The sequence below is a fragment of the Otolemur garnettii genome, unplaced genomic scaffold, assembly GCF_000181295.1.
Source record: "Otolemur garnettii isolate 467f Iridium unplaced genomic scaffold, OtoGar3 scaffold00298, whole genome shotgun sequence".
In the NCBI taxonomy this organism is placed as follows: domain Eukaryota; kingdom Metazoa; phylum Chordata; class Mammalia; order Primates; family Galagidae; genus Otolemur; species Otolemur garnettii.
Genome location: NW_003852693.1, coordinates 144,818 through 163,307, shown reverse-complemented (window position 1 = coordinate 163,307; position 18,490 = coordinate 144,818). Strand labels below are relative to the sequence as shown.

General features: G+C 35.0%; 1 pseudogene; it reads left to right on the top strand.

Annotated features, from left to right (window-relative positions):
* LOC100960663 overlaps nt 1-17,716 on the top strand; it is a 74,191-nt pseudogene extending 56,475 nt beyond the window's left edge.
* The last annotated feature ends 774 nt before the right edge of the window (nt 17,717-18,490 follow it).

The window sequence follows — 18,490 nt, the reverse complement described above, 5'->3', positions numbered from 1 at the left end:
GAGAAAAGAGATAGCAGAACTCAAGGAAATGAAAAAGCTATTTGAGGAGCTCCGAAATACAGGAGAATCCCTTAGTACTCGAGTAAAGCAAGTAGAAGAAAGGATCTCTGCTACTTGGGAGGCTGAGGCAAGAGAATCACCTAAGCCCAGGAGTTGGGGGTTGCTGTCGAGCTGTGTGATGCCATGGCACTCTACTGAGGGTCCGGAAGTGAGACTCTGTCTCTAAAAAAAAAAAAAAAAAAAAAAGAAAAGAAAAAAGAAAGGATCTCTGAAATTGAAGATAAAAATTTGAACACCCCAAAATGCTCAAAGAGATATAGAAATGGAGAAAAAAAAAAAAAAAAAGTCATTCCCTAAGAGGGTTGTGGGACCACTTCAAAAGGTTAAACATTCATCTTATAGGAATTCGTGAAGGAGCAGAGGATGGTTCAAAAGGCACAGATGCTCTTCTCCAAGATATTATGGAGGATAATTTCACAAATGTAGCAAGGAGTACAGAAATTCAAATAATAGACAGTTTCAGAACTCCAGCAAGACTCAATACAAATAATGCATCTCCTAGACACATTGTAATTAACTTTGCCAAAGTGAATATGAAGGAGAGAATTTTTCAAGCAGCCAAGCATAAGAAAAGCAATATCCAAAAGGGAAGGAATATGAGAATGACTGTAGATCATTCAGCTGAAATGTTTCAAGCTGGAAGAGGATGGTCATCAACCTTCAATCTCCTAAAACAAAACAACTTTCAGCCCAGGATCCTGTATCCAGCTAAACTGAGTTTCAACTGTGATGGAGAAATCAAATACTTTACCGAATTACACATGTTGAAGAAATTTGCCATAACTAAACCAGCTCTCCAGGGTATTTGCAGACCCATGTTACCTAATGAGAGGCAAGATGATCTACAACCAAAGTAAACTCACCCAGAAATTGTTGAACAAATCCTAATTTCCACAATGGTGAAAGGATTAAAAACATCCATAGGACATTTGAAAACCATGACACCCCAAACAGTGCCATGCTTATCAATTCTCTCAATTAATGTGAATGGTTTAAACTGTACCCTAAATAGGCACAGAATGGCTGAATGGATACAAAAACTCAGGCCAGATATTGTTGCATACAAGTGGCTCATCTTACTTTAGAGGAGAAAAAAGGAACAAGGGTGAAGTATAGACATCTATAATAAAGGCAAATGGAAATCAGAAAAAAAGCAAGGGTTGTAATTTTATTCACAGATACAATTGGTTTAAACCAGAAAAGATGAAGAAAAATATGGATTGACACTACATATTTGTCCAGGGAAACACACAAGAGGAGATTTTGATAATTAACATTTATGTACCCTACCAGAATGCTCCTCAATTTATAAAGCAAACCCTAACAGATATGAAATATTTGATATCTTCCTTCACTGTAATAGTTGGAGATTATTATACCCTTTTGGCAGTTCTGGATAGATCCTCCAAGAACAAACTAAACAAATAATTAAAGGACTTAAACTTGATCTCAGAGCAAATGGCCTTAACACATCTACAGAACATTTTATCCTAATAAAACTAAATACACATTCTTCTCATCTGCCTACTACTGATCATCCTCCAAAACTGATCATATCTTAGGGCACAAGTATAACCTCAGCAAATTTAAAAGAATAAAAATTATTCCTGATATCCTCTCAGACCATCATGGAATAAAAATTATCTCAACAGCAACAGGAATCTTCACATTCAAACAAAGTCATGGAATCTAGTAAACCTTAGACTGAATGATAGTTCAATAAAAGACAAGATTAAGGAAGAAATTACTAAATTTTTAGAATAAAATGTTGATGATGACACCAATTATAAAAACCTGTGGGATATTGCAAAGGGACATTTATAGTGTAGGACGCCTTTATCAAGAAAACAGAAAGAGGATGTCAACAACTTAATGGATCATCTCAAGGAACTGGAAAAGTAAGTACATTCCAACCCCAAACCCAGCAGAAGAAAGGAAATAACAAACATTAAAGCAGAAATAAATGAAATTGAAAACATAAAAATTATTCAGAAGATAAATAAAACAAAAAGCTGGTTTTTAAAAAAGATTAACAAAATTGATAAACCTTTGGGTGACTTAAGCAGAAATAGAAAAGCAAAATCTCTAATATCATCAAGCAGAAATGATAAAGGAGAAACAACAAAAGACACCTCAGAAATTCAAAAATTCTTCAATGATTACTACAAAACACTCTATTCTAAAAAATATGAAAATCTGGAGGAAATGTGCCAATACGTGGGCCAAGCATGCCACCTCCCTAGATTCAGCCAGAAAGAATTAGAAATTTTGTTTTGTTTTATTTTTTAATTTTTTATTAGATTATAACTGTATATTACTGCATTTATGGGGTACAATGTGTTAACTCTATATACAATATAGAATGTTCAGATCAAACTGATCAGCATATCATTCACCTCCCTTATTCAATTGTTGTTTTTAGACGTTTATACTCTACGGTTAGTATATTTGACATGTACGCTTGCAATATACACAGTAGGTGAGGTTCCACCATTTACTCTCCCACCACCTGTCCCCACCACCCCTCCCTTTCCCTTCTCCTCTCTCCTTTTTGGGCTATAATTATGTTTCATCTTTCATATGAAAGTATGTGTGGTTCTATAGTATTGAGTACCTTGGTTTTCTTTTTTTCATTCTTGAGATACTTCACTAAGAAAAATATGCTCCAGCTCCATCCATGTAAACATAAAAGAGTTAAAGTCTCCATTTATATGGCTGTATAATATTCCATGGTATACATATACCACACTTTGTTAATTCATCCATAAGAAGAAGGGCACTTGGGCTGCTTCCAAGACTTAGCAATTATAAATTGGGCTGCAATAAACATTCTTGTGCAAATGTCTTTGTTGTGGAGTGATTTTTGGACATGTGGATATATACCTAGTAGATGAATTGTAAGATTGAACAGCTAGTCTACGTTTAGTTTCCTAAGTGTTCTCCAAACTTCTTTCCAGAAGGGACATATTAGTTTGCAATCCTACCAGCAGTGCAGACATGCTTCTTTTTCTCCACATCCCTGCCAACACTTGTAGATTAGGGATTTTTCTGCCAGTACCATTCTATTTTTATCTCTACAGATTATAGTATAGCCTGAATTCTGGTATCATAATTCCTTCTGATTTGTTTTTGTTTCATAGTAATATCTTGGCTATTTAATGTTTTTTTCTGATTCCATATTAAACGAAGTACTGTCTTTTCCAAATGTTTAAAATATGACAGTGGTGCTTTAATAAGGATTGCATTAAATTTGTATATTGGTTTGGGTAGTATGGACATTTCAACAATATTGATTCTTCCTAGCCATGAGCATGGTATGCTTTTTCCTTTTGTTAACATCTTCAGCTATTTATTTTTTTCAAAGTTTCATAATTCTCTTTATAGAGATCTTTCATATCTTTTGTTAGGTAAATTCCCAAATATTTCAGCTTCTTTAGTACTACTGTAACAGGTATAGAGTCCTTGACTATTTTTTTCAGCTTGAGTGTTCTTTATGTATATAAAAGCTATTGATTTGTGAGTGCTGATTTTGTATCCTGAGATGCTGCTGTATTTCTTTATCACTTGTAAGAGTTTTGTAGTTGAGTCTCTGGGGTTTTCCAGGTATAAAAGATCATATCACTTGCCAAGAGTGAGAGTTTGATCTCCTCTGATCCTATTTTGATACCCTGATCACCTTCTCTGGCCTGATTGTGATGGCTAAGACATCCATTACAATGTTGAAAAGCAGTGGAGACAATGGGCAACCTTGCTTGGTACTTGATCTGAATGGAAATGTTTTCAGTTTTACTCTATTCAAAATGATACTGACTGTAGGTTTGCTGTAGATAGCCACTATCAGTATAAGAAATCTTCCTTCTATGTCTATTTTCTTAAGTGTTCTGATAATAAAAGGATGCTGGATATTATCAAAAACTTTTTCCACATCAATTGAGATACTCATATGATCTTTAATTTTTTTGTTTATGTTGTGTATTATATTTATAGAGTTACAGATGTTGAACCAACCTTGAGACCCTGGGATAAAACCATATTGGTCACGGTGTATAATTTATTTGATGTGTTGTTGGATTCTGTTCGCTAGGATCTTATTGAATATTTTTGCATCTATATTTATTAGTGATATTCATCTATAACTTTCTTTCCTTATTGAGTCTTTACCTGGTTTGGGGATCAGGGTGATATTTCCTTCAAAGAATTAGTTGGGAATTAGTCTTTCTTTTTCTATTTTTCAAAAAAGGTTGCATAATATAGGTATTAGTTTCTCCTCAAAGGTTTGGTAGAATTCTGATGTGAAGCCATCTGGTCCTAGACTTTTCTTTTTTAGCAGACTTCATATAGTTGATGCTATTTCAGTACTTGATACAGGTCTTTTTAACATTTCCATTTATTTCTGGCTGAGTCTAGGGAGGTGGCATGCTTCCAGGTATTGGTCTATTTCCTTCAGATTTTCATATTTCTGAAAATAGAGTTTTTTTCATTAAGGATTTTTTGAATTTCTGAAGTGTCTGTTGTTATTTTGCTTTTGTCATTGTTGATTGAAGATATTAGAAATTTTAGTTTTCTGTTTCTTAATTAGCCAAAGGTTTTTAAATTTTGTTAAACTTTTCAAGAAATACCAACTTTTTATTCATTGATCTGTTGAATGATTCTTTTCCTTTCGAATTCATTTAATTATGCTCTAATTTTGGTTATTTCTTTTCTTGTCCTGGGTTTGGGGTTCAAATGTTCTTCCTTTTCCAATTGCTTGAGATGGCCCATTAAGTTGTTCACTTCTTGTCTTTTTGTTCTATTGAGGAAGGGTTGCAACAATATAAATTTCCTTCTTAGGACTACCTTTTCAGTATCCCACAGGTTCTGATAATTTGAGTCTTCATTACTGTTTTGTTTCAAAAATTTGGTAATTTCCATCTTAATCTCATCTATGATCCAGCTATCATTCAGCATAAGATTATTTAACTTTCATGTCTTTGTAGGAATATGAATATTCCTGCTGTTATTAAGTTAAACTTTTATTTCATGATGGTCTGAGAAAATACAAGGAATCATTTCTAGTGTTTTAAGTTTTCTAAGGTTAGATTTGTGACCTAATATGTGATCAATTTGGAGGAAGTTCCATGGGCTGATAAGAAGAATGTTTATTCAGTTCTGTAAGGATGAAATGTTGTGTAGATGTCTGTTAAGTCCATTAGTTCTAAGGTCAGATTTAAGTCTAAAATTCCTTTGCTTAGTTTGTTCTTGGAGGATCTAGGCAACACTGCCAAAGGAGTGTTAAAATCTTTGACTATTATGTTGCTGGAAGATATCAAATCATTCATGTCTGTTAGGGTCTCCTGTATAAATTTAGGAGCATTCTGCTTGGGTGCATAAAAGTTAATAATTGAAATCTCTTCATGTTGAGTGTTTCCCTGGACAAATATGTAGTAACCATTCTTATCTTTCATTACATTTGTTGTTTTAAAGTTGATTGTATTTGTGAATAAAATTGCAACCCCTGCTTTTTTCTGATTTCAGTTTGCCTGAATTATATATGGCCATCCCTTCACCCTGAGTCTACTTTTATCCTTTAAGATAAGATGAGATTCTTGTATAAAGCAGATATCTGGTGTGAGTTTGTGTATCCTGTCAGCCAACCTTTGCCTTTGACACTATAATCTAAACCATTCACATTGAGAGAATTGATAAGCCTGGTGATATCTTAGGTGTTAAATTTTTCTATTGTCCAGTGCACATATTTAATCCCTTCACCATGTGGAAGTTGGGTTTTGTTTATTTATTTATTTATTTTTTGAGACAGAGTCTCACTTTATCACCCTCGGTAGAATGCCATGATGTTGCTCACAGCAACCTCCAGCTTTTGGGCTTAGGCAATTCTCTTGCCTCAGCCTCCCGAGTAGCTGGGACAACAGGCGCCTGCCACAATGCCCAGCTAAGAAGTTGGGTCTTTATCAAAAATTTCTGAGTGACCTTACTTCAGTGGTAGAGCATTGTGCTGCTCATTGTGGAAGATGGGTCTAAGAATGTCCTGTAGAGCTGGTTTGGTTATGGCAAATTTCTTTAACATGTGTATGTTATTGAAGTATTTGCTTTCTCCATACAAATGAAACTCAGTTCATCTGGGTAAAGAATCCTGGGCTGAAAGTTGTTTTGTTTTAGGACAGTGGTTCTCAACTTTCCTAATTCCATGACCCTTTAATACAGTTCCTCATGTTGTGGTTACCTCCAACTATAAAATTATTTTTGTTGCTACTTCATATAGTAATTTTGCTACTGTTATGGATCATAATGTAAATATCTGATGTTAGGTGACCCCTGTGAAAAGGTTATCCTACCCCCAAAGTGTTCACAACCCATAGGTTGAGAACTGCTGTGTTAGGAGATGAAAATTTGCTGGCCATCCTCTTCTGGCTTGAAAAGTTTCAGATAAGAGATCTGCAGTCATTCTAATATTCTTCCCCTAATAGATTATGATTTTCTTACATCTGGCTGCTTGCAGAATTTTCTCCTTCATGTTAACTTTGTCAAAATTAATTACAATGTGTCTAGATGATGCTATATTTGAATTGAGTCTTGATGGGCTTCAGAAACTGTCTATTATCTAGAATTTCAGTATCTCTTGCCATGTTTGGGAAGTTCTCCTCTAATATATCTTGGAATAGAGCCTCTGTGCCTTTAGAAACATCTTTCTTCTCCTGCAGGAATTGCTATAAGGCAAATATTTACTCTTTTGGAGTAGTCCCACAACTCTCTCAGGGAGTGATCTGTTTTTGCTCTCCACTTCTCTGCATCTTTGAGCATTTGGGAGCATTCAAGAGCTTTGTCTTCAATTTCAGACATCCTTTCTTCTGCCTGCTCCATTTCTTACTGAGGAATTCTACTGTGTTTCTCAGATATTTAAGGGCTGCAAATTCTTGCCTCAATGTGTCAAAGTCTTTTGAAATGTTGTCTTTGAATTCATTGAATTCTTAGGACAACTTTTTAATTACTCCTTGAGTTTCTAATTCCAATTTTACTTCCATCTGAATACAATTTCTGACATCTCAGCCATTTGTTTATGAATGGGATCTTCTGTTGTGCCTCTTTTGTCATTCCCTGAGGGAGTTGATCTACCCTGATTATTCATGTTGCCAGAGATTTTCTGTTGATTCTGCCCCATGATTATTTTTCACCATGTGGCTAGAAAAGCTGGTAAGGTAAAATTGGATTGAGGGCTCCTGGAGTTGTAGTTAACCTTCCCTTTGCCAAAGAGCTAGGACTGGTGACTGTGGTCTTTTCCCAGAAGCTTTATGAAGGTCCTGTTCAGAACTGCAACCTGAGACTCTGGGAACCTTTTTGGTGTGATGGGGTTAGATGTCTCTGTCTTGTATTCATTTATCCTCTATCCTATCCTAGTGAATCAGTGGTTTGGGGCTGAAATCTCAGCTGTGGAGAAATACAAGCAACTAACACACCCCGTCCTCCCACAAGCAACAACTGGAAGAGGATAATCAGACCCTCTCACTGTAACACAGCCAGGGCACAACCTTGGATGGTCCCCAGGTGATAGGCCCAGGTCAAGGGTTCCAAACCAATTGTTCCAATCAGCACAAATGCAGATCAACTGGGAGACATCAAAAGGTTTCCAGCAACTAGAGAACCGGGGTCCATTGGCAGTGCAACTGTTACTTGCTCCAGAGCTCTGTGGAGTCAGAAAGGTCTGCCCAGTTAAAGAATTAGTCCAGGGGGGCTGGTGCCTCCTTCCCCACCTTGCACCTTTGTCATGCCAAGTCACTGGTAACCCCCTGGGACTGTGCCCAGATCCCTTCAATGAGCAAATATGCCAGGGATTTGCACCTGCCAGAGTCAAAGGAGAGTCAATGCTTCCTCTGCCAGGCCACTGCTCTCTGCCACTAGCTGGAAGGAAAATCTGAATCCTGATTACTTCTGGTTCTCAATGGAGACTGGGGAGTGTTCTTCCTGAGTTTGTTCCAAGCCCAAGGTTAAAAAAGCAGCAAATGTTTTTCACCCTCAGAGACTGCACCTCTGCCCCAACAGCACTGTTCCTCTGGTGCCCCTGCAGGGAGATGTCTGGCTCCCTCTTGCAGTCCACTGAATTTTGGAGGTGTCTCTCCAAAATTTTATCCCAGTGGAATCACTTTACTATCACTGATGCAGCATGGAAGGTGCCTCCACATGAGTTTCTGTACCTCCATGCAGGTTCCCGAGCCTCCACCCACTGTGCAGCTACCTGCACTGCTGCTCATTGCTGCTTTACACTTTTGCAGATCCAGGCGAACACCAGTAGAAAAGTTCTGTAACATGATCTTCCTACTGCTTTCTTTCTCGGGACTAGCTTAGAAAATTCTCCTGCCCTAATTGAGTAGGCTACTGCTGCATTCAATCTTCTAGGCCTTCACTGTGTGACACACACACTCAGCAAAGAAAGATGTGAAGAGAAAAAAAAAAAGAAAAAAAAAGAGGGATATATATATGCATAGATAAAGGAAAATTAAATGTATGTTGGATCAAATTAAGGGGTGGGAGGAGGAAGGGATAAAGAAAGAAAGCAAAAAGGCTACAAACCAAGAAAATAGAAAAAAAAAAAAAACAAGAAACAGGTTGGGGGTAATATCTTGACTGATGCCAAAGTACCTTATATGGGAGAAATGGGATGAGTAGAAGGTACCATATCAGCTGAAAGAATGCAGTGGAGTGTACTAGGGTGAGAGAATAGTTCAAGCTAAAACTGCAAGCAAAACCAAAAAGAAAACAAAATTAAATAATATAGAAGTCCTTGCTCTTGTTGAATGTAAAAATAAAATATAGGAGAAGATCCAACCTTACAACTTAGCAAAAAACCAAGCACATTGATACAAGATATTGGGAAAGGTAAACAAAGCAAAACAGAAAAAAAGCTAAAATACTGAGGAAGTAAAGGAGAGAGAAAAAATAATAACAATGTAAGCTAAATTAAAAACAAGAGAAATGAAAGAAATAAAAGAGAAAAAAGAATTAAAAGGCAACAGCAATAAAAAAATTATATACACATACATATATGACATAGGGATTAGATTTCTGTAGGAGTATATTTATGCTATAATATACTTCCTAGACACCAGGAGGAGCTGTGAATTTGGGGGACAAACAGCACAGCTATTAACCTCTCTCTGGTTCCCAGGCTTAGAGCCGTTTGCCAAGTTCTTTGTTCCTGGTGGTTGCCTGTCCACTTCAACACTCTGCCCCCACAGATCTGGGAGTCCACAATTCCCTACAATTCCTCAGTCTTCTAAATTTGCCCAAATGTCATAGTTCTCCACAGCTCCAGTCAAATCCAGCTGTACACTTCAACACTGCACAATGTGAGTCATCGCTGCATGCCAATATTCCACCGTGGGACCGATCCAGCCCTCCCTCTGCCCTTTTTCTCTAAGGAGTCTCCACTAAGTGTCCTTCCTGACAGCTATCATACTCCCTCCCCCAAGAATTAGAAATTTGGAATAGACCCATATCAAGCACTGGAATAGTATCAACTATATGAAATATCCCAAAAGAGTAATGTCTGGGACTGGATGGCTTCACATCAGAATTCTACCAAACCTTTAAAGAGAAACTAGTACCTATGTTACACAACCTTTTCCAAAGCATAAAAAAGGAAAGAATACTTCTAAACACTTTCTATGAAGCAAATATTACCCTGATCCCCAAACCTGGAAAGGTCCCAACAAAGAAAGAAAATTATAGACCAATATCATTAATGAATACTGATACAAAAATATTCAATAAGACCCTAGCAAACAGAATTTAACAACATATCAAAAAAGTTGTACACCGTGATCAAGTTGGTTTTATTGCAGGGTTACAAGGTTGGATCAACATACATAAATCTGTAAATTTAATACATCACATAAATAAAATAAAAAACAAAGACCATGTGATTCTTTCAATTGATGCAGAAAAAGCTTTTGATAATACCCAGCACCCTTTCATGATCAAAACATGTATGAAAATAGGCTTAGATGGGGTCATTTCTTAAACTGATAGAGGCCATCTGCAGCAAACTCACAGCCAATTTCACATTCAATGGAGTAAAGATGAGAGCATTTCCAATCATATCTGGAACTAGACAAGAATGTTAATTTTTCTCCACTGCCATTCAACACAGTAATGGAAGTTTTTCCATTGCAATAAGGCAAGAGAAGGAGATCAGGTTTATCCAAATGGGGTCAGAGGAGCTCAAACTCTCACTCTTCACAAATGATATGATCTTATACTTTGAAAACTCCAGAAAGTCTACTACAATACTCTTAGAAGTGATCAAGGAATACAGCACCATCTCAGGATATAAAATCAATATTTACAAATCAATAATTTTTATGTACACCAACAATAGTCAAGATGAAAATTTAGTCAAGGACTCTATTACTTTTATAGTCATGTCAAAGAAGATGAAATATCTGGGAATTTACCTAAGAAAAGACATGAAAGATCTCTATGAAGAGAATTATAAAACTCTGAGAAAAGAAATAGCTGAAGATGTTAACAAATGGGAAAATGTACCATGCTCACGGATGGGAAGAATCAACATTTTTAAATGTCCATTCTACCGAAAGTAATCTATAGATTTAATGTAATCCCTATTAAAGTACCATTATCATACTTCAAATATCTGGAAAACATAGTATTTCATTTTATGTGCAATCAGTAAAAACCTAAAAGAGCCAATAAATTACTCAGAAATAAAAACAAATCAGGAGATATCACATTACCAGACTTTAGGCTATACTATAAATCTATAGTGATCAAAATAACATGGTACTGGCCCAAAAATATAGAGGTAGATGTATGGAACAGAATAGAGAATCAAGAGATTAACCCAGCTACTTATAGTCATCTGATCTTTGATAAGCCTATCAAAAGCATTCACTGGGGGAAAGACTCCCTTTTTAACAAATGGTGCTGGGTGAATTGGCTGGCAACTTGTAGAATACTGAAAGTAGACCTACACCTTTCAACATTAACAAAAATTGATTCTCACTAGATAGAAGATTTAAACTTAAGAAATAAAACTATATGAATACTAGAAGAAAATGCAGAGAAAACACTTAAAGAAATTGACTCAAGATAATATTTTATGATGATCCCCCCCACCAGCAATTGAAGCAACACCAAAGGTATATTACTGGGCTCCAATCAAACTAAAAATCTTCTGCACAGCCAAGAGCACAGTAAGTAAAGCAAACAGCCTTCAGAATTGGAGAAGATATTTGCAGTTTATGATTCTGACAAAGGTCTGATAACTATAAATCTTAGAGAACTGAAACTAATCAATAAAAAAGAACAAATAACCCCATTTCTTTGTGGCCAAGTGAGTTGAACAAAAACTTCTTGGAAGAAAGCAGATGCATGGCCTATAAACACATGAAAAAAAGCTCATCATCGGAGAAATGCAAATCAAAACTACTTTGAGATATCATCTAACTCCAGTAAGATTATATGTATCACAAATTCCCAAAACTACAGACATTGGCATGGATGTAAAGAAAAGTGAATACTTCTACACTGCTGGTGAGAATGCAAGCTAATACAGCCTTTTGGGAAGGAATTTTGTAGAATAATCAAGGGACTAAAATTAGACCTACGATCTGATTCTGAAATTCACCTACTAGCTATATATCCAGATGATCCAAAATCATTTTATTATTATTTTCCTTTTCAAAATCATTTTATAACAAAGACATTTGTACCAGAATGTTTATTGCAGCCCAATTCATAATTTCCAAGTTATGGAAGCAGTCCAAGTGCCTATTGACACATGAATAGATTAATAAATTGTGGTATATGTCTACCATGGAATACTATTCTGCCATAAAAATATGAAGACTTTTCATCTTTTATTTTCACCTGGATGGAGCTAGAACATATTCTTCTTAATAAAGTATCTAAAGAACAGAAGAAAAAGTATCCAATGTAGTCATTGCTATTATGAAACCAATAAATAATCACCTACACATTCATACAAATGATAAAATAAAACTATAGTCCAGAAAGAAGTAGGGAAGAGGAGGTGAGTGGAGAAGGGAGGAGAAGAGGATGGGATATATTTGGTGGGAACTCATCTAATGTGCATAAGGCAATGGTACATTTCAAAACTATTAAGAGTAGAGTATAAATGTCTTGCCACAAGAAATACGTTGGTAAGGTGATGGTTGTGTTAACCAGTTTGATGTAAACATTCCATATTGTATATCAAATCAACACATTGTATCCCACAAATGCATTAATGTACAGTTATAATTTTATAAAAAAAGAAAAAGAAGCTGAATATACCAGAACTCAAATTCAAACTTTTTAGTGTAGTGTTACTAGGGATTTGGAAGGAATATAATTCATAGCATAAAGGAATTGTCCTTAGATACATTCTGATACAATTTCTGTAATGTAACAGATGGCAAGAAAAGAATGAATGCAGATGCATAACACTGGAAGATTTAGTATAGAGTTAAGAAGGAGTTCCTGTTTGATGACTTCAACTTACCTCTCTGAATTAAAATGAAGACCCTGTGATCAGTATACCCACTGAGGAGATAATATGAGCCATCAATGCAAACTAAAATACAGAAACCATAAAATGAAGTATGTGCTCCTACACAGTGCTAATACAAGGAAGAAAATTTTTTCAGGAAAATGTGAGAAAAAGTGTTATAAATATACCAAGGTGAGGGAAAGACCAGTGAGAATTAGTTTGGCAAAGACAACAAGATAATTTAAGAAAAAAATATGGATAGAATTGTATATTTATTAAAATCCTGGAAGACAATACTGAAAAGGTAAGATTAAAAGTTATTTCGAGTTTTTAATGAGGTTTAAAGTATTTTTACTTTATTCCCTAAATAGATGGGAATAGTTAAAAGTTGCCTAATTGAAAGTGTACAAAATGAATTAGCAAAGGGAAGGCATAAAATCCAAAAGTTAATGAACAGTTTGTTGTAATAATACTAGTCAAAGTTGAAGATGGCCTGAATTGGAGCAGGAGTAATAGAAATGGAGAAGAAAGGACAAATATGACAGATGCTACCAAAGATGCATCATTAGAATTTGATGACTAATTGGGTATTTTCTACATCTTTTCTCAGACTATAAAGTTTAGAGTTAAGGAAAAAAATGAAATCATATAACTAATAATAATATCTTATCCCTCACTATGTCTAATCATTTTTGCTGGTGCACGACCTCTAGACCTTTTCAAAACAATCCTATCCAACACACACATATATGTTCTTGAGGTACTTAGTGGATATTTCTAGTGTGTTCAAAAGATTCATGTATAATAATGACAAACAGTTTTTCTATGGAGATATTTGCTAATGACGGAAGAAAGAATACTTTGTGAAATCATGTTAATGTGATTTTCCTTTTCATTTAGTGTTCATATAAATGATGACCCCTACTACACATTATATGGTTTATTTTTCCCCCTAGAGCCATAGGTATTTACTGATATGTTCATAATTTTTATATAGTATAACACTGCCATGTTCTCTGTATCTCTCAGTGCATTTAAGTAATGATCTGTGCTGTAGTGTTTTATATGAAAATGCTTTAGAGAAGTATAGATATTATTTTTAAGATATATAGTCTCTCTCCCAAGGCCTCAGCCACTAGAAAAAATATGAAGGACACTCTGTATTGCAACACTGCTACAAAGATTAACACAATACTAGGCCTATATTGGTACACTCATGTTAACTTAGGTATCAGTGCATTTGTTATGATCACCATTTCAAGAAATGACAAGGGATAGTATAGTTTGAACATAGTTCTTCAAATAGTAGTATATGGGGAAATGCTAGATTAGGAAGTTGTGTGAAGTATCTCTTTGATTCCAGGAAGAATTAGTTTACTAACTTTGCAGACACACATTTTTTCCTTTATTTCCTTACATTCTAATTTTGCCACATTTAGAACATACAACAAAGCTTGAAACTCTGATTCTTTTTAGAATGTGAATTTCCTCATTAATTTTGCTTGGGCCAATACTAAAGAATTTGGTTTAGTGGTATTAACTGTCAATTCAACTATCTCCCTATTGAGGCAGGAGCACTTACTCCTGTAAATTCACAAGTCCTATTCATTTCCTACATTGGCCCTTCTTCCTAACAAGCAGTGTCCTGAAAGCAAACAGGCCCCAAGAGGCATCTTGAGATGATTTTATATGTGTCACTATTTTCAGCATTTAATCTCATTCCTTTTTTTCCTTTCTATAGCTATAAAATTATCAAAAAGATTCATTCCATACTGAGTCCTTCCTCAGTTGTGTAGCCTTGCAAGTTTCTCTGGCTTTCTCCTAACTGCTGGTGTTTTCATGTTCTAAAGTATGGCACTAGAACTGATGACATATAAATCTTCTTTTACTTTTTACTTTTAAACATTTTATTTGGAGTATAACTGGAGAAGTAAGGCAAGCATTAGAGTGCAATGAAAATTAAAATACAAAAATGTTCTGGTTAAATTCCCAGGGAACTTGAGATTGACCTACCTAAGGAATGGTATGCCTTCAGGTTGTAGCACATATCAGATCTAATCTTCCTCTCCTGCTTCCGAGTTATGATTAATTGACAAAACTAAGAGAAAATCAGCAAATTTAGTGATTTTTTTCCAACAATCTTTTGTTACAATTGTTTTTTTATCTAATTGGGGTTAAAATCAGGGTAAAAATGTCAAGAGATTTATGAAAGTCAGACTAAAGTCCAAGGACTAGATCAAAACTGCTTGTAATACTTTGAGATTTATTCTTTTTGTGCCACAGTTTCTTCATCTAGAGAGAATAGATAATAATTTTAATCCTATGTACTTCATAGAATTATGCTTTTCAAATGAAAAGGTATGAAAAAGATATATAAATTGTTAAGAGCCATATAAATTTAAGGGATCATTATTCTCATTGTGATACAAAAAAAAAAAAAAAAAAAAAAAGGCAAAACACCCTGTTCTGAGATTACAAATGGTTTCAGCAAAGGGAGCAGGAAGGTTAAATTTGGATTTAATTTCCTTCCACTTTCTATTTTTTTTTCCTATACCTTTATTCTCCCTCTACTTGAAACCCAATTACAAAGGTATGAATCCTAGTTTTTTAGGACTATATACATAACTCCAGAGAAAGAATATTTGACCATCTCTATATAACATAGTTATTATGAGAGTGAGGCTGGATTGACAGACTGCTAAGATTTGAATACTAGCTCTGCCATTTAGTAGCTGAAGGATCTTGGACAAGTTAATTACCTTTTCCAGTCTTTAGTTTATTTATATAATTGTAATAATAATAGTACCTTCATTAAAATTGTTGAGAAAGTTGATAAAAACTTGAAGTGTTTGTGACATAGACTAGGTGTTCAATAAATGTTAGTTCTTATCTTTTCCTACTGTTTAATACAAATTAGTAAAGTATTTACAAATGACTTTGTACTTTACACTGGGGGATTGAGTTAGACTTAGCACACGATAAACACTCAAAGGAAAAGTTGCTAAATAAATGAGTTGAAAAAACTTTCAAAAGCTACTAAAACATAGTTCTAAAGTTAGAATTCTGAGCACTATGATTAGGTGAAAGAGGAAGTACTTTGGTCAGGGATTTTTCATTAGTTTACAAATCATTGTGTAGGCTGTTTCATAACTTAATATTTTATAATATTAGTTTTAATATCCCAATAGTCATGGAAGTAGAAAAGTAATCCACAGAGGAATTATTCATCTCTGTGCCCATGTACCAATCTGTCAGAATATGTTGAGATTCCAGAGGCTGAGGGCATTTGTTTATTTTCAAGTGGCTTACAAGTATAATTATAAAGGTTCTGAAACAAGCAATAGATAAGAACAGTATTTCTCATAGACTGTGTCAGAATCACCTTGAGCACATATTAAAAATTCATATGCTCAGATCTATTTACAGAGATTTAATTTTGTCTGACCAGAATGGGGCCCATGAATCTGCATTCACAAATAAAGTACAGGAGCTTTTGAGATACAGAATATTTTTTTCCACCAGACGTGACAATCTGGACCTAATGTCTTCTATTGATAAGTTTTTATAGTCATCTTAAGAAGTATATTGCTGTGCTGTCCAATTGCATTTACAAAATCATATACTGACCACTGAGGAAAGCACAAGTTATATTTTGTTTATAAATTTGATTATTTTCAAATTACTTAATGAGCCACCAAAATTTCAGGACCACCAAAATTAATTGCATCTGTAAATTAAAAGAAGAAACATACAGCTTTTAACAATGAAACCTCCATTTGTAAACAAGTACGACATAAGATTTTGATTCAGCTGGCAAACACACACATTTTGAGAAATATTTCCCTTGAAAGATGGAATATATGGACCTTTACTTGCTTTTCCTCTCACCTTCCTTTTTCCTGCATATAAATTCTGTAAACATATGAAAATATGTATTTTTAATGCAGCCGAGGGTATTTTAATATCTATGAATAAAAATCTCACTCCCTATACACTCTCAGTTCTCACAGAGAACTATGCAAGCCTTTACAAAAATGGATTATCTGTTAAATTACCCCAGTTATGCATACTGCCAATAACCACTTTCTTAAATACAATGACTGCAGTTGTGAAAGAACCCTTCCCACTGAGCTTTCACACAATTGGCCTACATCAAGGAGCAGAGAAAAAAAGTGATTTGAGCACAGGATGATTTTAGGGAAAGATCCATATTGTTGATATGTCACAACAATAAAGTAAAAGCTATACACTATGCATAGAACAGAAAGGAGCAGTCACATTTAAAGAAAATGAACATTAATACAAAGTAGCAAAATATAAGAAAAAAATTGCCTAATTGAATAAATGATTTCCAAATCCTTAGATTCAATTTAATTTATATTTTTATTTTCTTAATGTATGTATATTTAAAATATTTTTTAGATGGTATTGGATCACTGAAATTGTAAACAAGTAAACACATCAGATTTCAAATCCTTCCTAGATGTCATTTCATTAAAGACATACAAAAATACACTAAAGCATAGTTATAGGAGTTTTTGGCTTTTTGTTTGTTGGGGAAGCTGACAAAAAGCTCAGCAGGTGAAACAGAATTTGGAAAGAAAAAGATGTTTTTTAGCTTACTACATTTCCAATTTTCCTTCTAAGAGGTACAAATGTGAATTATGTCTATCGAGCATTTCAAATTTGAAGATACAATGAATGCAAGAGTTATAAGTAGAGAGCAATCTATCAAAAGATAATTTGCGTTGGTATGCACGCTGCAGGCTGGCGGTAAGGCTGGGAAGTACTCCGGCAAGGCCAAGACAAAGACGGTTTCCGGCTCTCAGAGAGCCGGCTTGCAGTTCCCGGTGGGCCATATTCTTCGTTGACACCTGAAATCTAGGACGAGCAGTCATGGACGTGTGGGCACAACTGCCGCTGTGTACAGAGCAAGCCATCTTGGAGGACCTCACCATAGGGTACTTGAACTGGCAGGAAATTCATCAAAAAGATTTAAAGGTAAAGCCTATTACGCCTCATCACTTGCAACTTGCTATTCGTGGAGATGAGGAATTGGACTCTCTCATCAAGGCTACAATTGCTGGCGATGGTGTCATTCCACACATCCACAAATCTAGGACTGAGAAGAAAGGACAACAGAAGACTGTCTAAAGGATACCTGGATTCCTTATTATCTCAGGACTCTAAATACTCTAATAGCTGTCCAGTGTTGGTGATTCCAGTGGACTGTATCTCTGTGAAAAACACAATTTTGCCTTTTTGTAATTCTATTTGAGCAAGTTGGAAGTTTAATTAGCTTTCCAACCAACCAAATTTCTACATTCAAGTCTTAACCATATTTAAGTGTTACTGTGGTTTCAAAGAAGCTATTGATTCTGAAGTCATGGGTTTTGACTGAGTTGACTGTTTTTAAAAAACTGTATTAATTGTGATGCAGAAGTTATAGTAACAAACATTTTGTTTTGTACAGACAATATTTCCACTCTTGTGGATAAGCTCAATAAAGGTCATATCCTCCCCCCCAAAAAAGATAATTTATTTTACTCTAGCATTGTTTGAACAAGGTATCTGTCCTTAAAGAAAAAAATATATATTTGAAACAAAATAGAACATGTTGGATAGGGCAGAGGAGGGCACTGAGAAAACCAGGTTTTCTTGCCTAGCTCAGTTTCTCCTCTGTTCAATCAATGCTTTCTGTTCAGTGGATATGGGATCATGGTGTGTTGTCCACCATGTCATTATTGCATTTCATATGACCATTTCTATTTCTCAATGTATGGCTTGCATATAATATTCTTCCTGGATGGCTTTGGTGCTAATCTTTATTTGTAATTTATGATAAAAATAATTCCATGTTAGAATATGGTAGCTGTCATTTCCCAAATGTATATAAACAGATTATTTACCCTCAAAGCACACCCCTTG